The sequence below is a fragment of the Apium graveolens genome, chromosome 6 (assembly GCF_009905375.1).
Source record: "Apium graveolens cultivar Ventura chromosome 6, ASM990537v1, whole genome shotgun sequence".
NCBI classification, from domain to species: domain Eukaryota; kingdom Viridiplantae; phylum Streptophyta; class Magnoliopsida; order Apiales; family Apiaceae; genus Apium; species Apium graveolens.
The window spans coordinates 62,637,651-62,641,043 of record NC_133652.1 but is presented as its reverse complement, the minus strand read 5'-3'; the positions used below and the strand labels follow the sequence as shown (position 1 = coordinate 62,641,043).

The window sequence follows — 3,393 nt, the reverse complement described above, 5'->3', positions numbered from 1 at the left end:
AATTTGATTCTCCAGAGTCTTGATAGACCCAACCTGGCTTTTACATATAAGAGCCTGGTTTTTGCACATAAGCCTCAACTCCTCCAATTCAGATATTTCATTAGCAGATTGACCGACACTTCCATACAGATAGTGTTAAAGTTAGAGTTGTTGTATTGGTGCATACTGTTGCTGAAAACCAGGAAGATTGAAATGATTGGATCCAAACTGCTGATAAGGTTGTTGTACCACATTTTTATTGTTGCTCCAGCTGAAGTTAGGATGATTCCAGTTGTCAAGATGATAAGTGTTAGGAACTGGTTGCTGTGATCTCTAAAGTTGCTCATAAACTGAGCTGATTCACTAGATATAGTGCATTGCTCCGTTGCATGTGAACCTGCACAAAGCTCACAAACACTCGTCCTCTGATGAACTCCATAGTTAGCCAGTGAATCAATCTTCATAGACAACGCTTTTAGTTGAGAAGTGATAGTCATAGCTATATCCACTTCAAGAATTCATTCTACCTTGCTCTGTGGCAATTTCTAGGTTGGATACTGATATTCATTAGCAGCCATCAGTTCAATTAGATCATAAGCTTCATCGTAGCTTTTAGCCCATAAGGTTCCACCTGATGCTGCATCGAGCATGGGTCTGGACTGTGCTCCCAAACCATTATAAAAACAATTAATGATCATCCAATCAGGAATTTCATGATGAGGACATTTCCTAAGCATCTCCTTGTAGCACTCCCAAGCTTCATATAAAGATTCTCCTGATTGTTGTGCAAATTGAGTAAAAGTATTCCTGATTGCAGCTGTCTTTGCCATAGGGAAGAATTTAGTGAGAAACTTTTGAGCAAGATCTTCCCAAGTAGTAATCGAACCAGCTGGTAGAGAGTGTAACCAACTCTTAGCCTTGTCCCTCAGAGAGAATGGTAATAGTCTTAGCTTCATAGCATCTTCAGAAACACCGTTGAACTTGAAGGTATCGCAGATCTCAATGAAATCCCTAATGTGCAAATTGGGATCTTCCGTTGGAGAACCCCCAAACTGGATTGAATTCTGCACCCATTGAATCATGTTAGACTTGATTTCAAAAGTATTAGCCGAGATGGATGGTCTAACATTGCTAGACTGAATGTCATTGATCTTCGGTTGAGAATAATCCATCAAAGCCTTCAGATTCGCTGCTGGTTCTCCCATTGCAACAAAAACTTCTTCTTCAACTTTTTCCTCAACAAAGACACGAGATTGAGAATGCGTTCGCATACACGCTCTCTAGAGTACCTGAAACAAAACAAGTACCGTGTAAGTAAAATATATGAGTCACTGAACTTTAACAATCACGAATGATATGTGGCCCCCTCCAAACCCGGGTTAAAAGTTTGGGGTCCACAGACACACACACACACACCTTATTTATAACATGCTTATAAAAATAATAAAGATAATAATAATATATACAGTGACCCAACTTACCAACTACCATAGGGCGCAACAGGTTAAAGTATGTACACAAGCCACACACACACACATTTTATATTATAAACGTCCAAATCCCAACTATTCAAACTCAGAACTGAATATTAAACATTAATACAAACTTTTACAAACCTAAACTATCTCAAAAGCCATCAGCTAGCTTAACTCGATCAACCTGGACCCCTAGCTCTCGCACTGCATTGGGGATCCTCGCTACCAACGGGTTCCTTCTTAATTGGAAAAGAACATAAAAAATATCGCACAAATGAGCTAACTAGCTCAGCAAGTCACAATGATAAGACTGAGAATAATGATCATCAAGTGAAAAAGGTTAAGGTATCAAGTGAACAATGATTAATGATTTAGAATTGGATAGTATATTTTCATTTTAAAAACCAAGGTTAGGCTAATGATCAGTCACACACTAACCCTGAGCAAGGCACACAGCTCTGCTCTAATTATTGGATCCAAGGCACACATTGGCCTAACTTGACCACCAATCTTGTCTGAGCATAAATCTGGTCCATAATTTTATAAAACAATCAAATTCTAACATAATAACAGAATAATTAATGTAAAGCAATAAACAAAATCATAAGCAACATTGGATATTCAATAACGAGATGGTTTCAATCTTCACAAAGGAACAATATGGAAATTTCAAAGAATGGCTGTTAGGTAATGAAAGAATTGAATAAAAAAGGAATCAACATTTCAAGGTTACAAGGATTTGGTCTTTCAAAGCATAAGGTACAATGGTTTGAGTATGTAAGCAATTTGATTCAGTGTTTGGCTTTTAGTTTGTATGTATTTGTGGAGTAGTATCGTATATCTGTGATTCGTAATGTGATTCGTATTCGGGTATACAACAATCAATGGTTCAGAAAGAATGAGGTTTAGGGTTCAGTGCTTCAAAGCACTTGCAATATGAAACAAGACTATTAATTAACTACAATATATCTCGAGAAAGTTCAAACACTTGCCTGGCACTAGCTTGCTAAACTGCACTAATTTCCAATCACAACCGTCTTACTCCTCAACTATCTGCTTCCCTTTCCTAAGCCTTGCCTCTTCTGCCCACATATTATAAGCATCTATCAATACTCAACTCGTACGATTCTATTCGGTATACACTTCTATCTACCCTTCGTTTTACCCAAATCTGATTAACGAACTGAAAGTTATGTTATAAACAAGTAAACACCGAACATATAGACCGACAGTTAAACAACAAGTCACATATAACACGTAACACGTCAAACAATCAATGATATATCATTTATAAAGGGGTCTTGGGTCATAAACAGGCTTTCGGGTATTTAATATAATTTTTAAAATATTTTTCGGAATTAAAACAGGTCATTGGATCAATTTTAAAGCAATAAACAGGGTTCGGTTGGCCACATCTGGCTTCAAAATAATTTTCTAATAATTATCGAGCCTTGAAAATAATTTAAAATAATATTTTAAAGCTCGAAACTATTTTTCAAAATTTTTAAATCATTTTTAAATAATTAAATCTAATTAAATAATTAATTAAAATCAATTAATAATTAATTAAATCAATTAATCAATTAGTTTTCGAATTAATTGACCAATTAATCAATTAATTATTAACTAAAATTAATTAACTAATTTATTCAGATTTATTTTTGAATTAAAATAATTTTTGGAATTAAAAATAATAATTTTTGGAATTTTCAGAAATTAAAAATGAATTTTTATAATTAAAATAAATAGGAAATATGATTTTTAAACATTTTATAAACAGGTTTCCTATTTTTGAAAACTTTGCAAAATACAGGGACCTAACTGCAATTTTACTACCCCTCGCCGGAAAACAGTCAGGGTTCGCTGGAGAATTCGTTCCCGGAATCCTACCATCATCAAAAGCTCCAGAATTAATCTACAATTCACAAGGAATTTAACC

General features: G+C 34.8%; 1 non-coding gene across 1 annotated transcript; it reads left to right on the top strand.

Annotated features, from left to right (window-relative positions):
- The first annotated feature begins 687 nt into the window (after nucleotides 1-687).
- On the top strand, nucleotides 688-794 carry LOC141669998 (small nucleolar RNA R71). The gene has a single exon (XR_012554250.1). It is a non-coding gene; the product is annotated as a small nucleolar RNA R71 (small nucleolar RNA).
- Nucleotides 795-3,393: the final 2,599 nt, after the last annotated feature.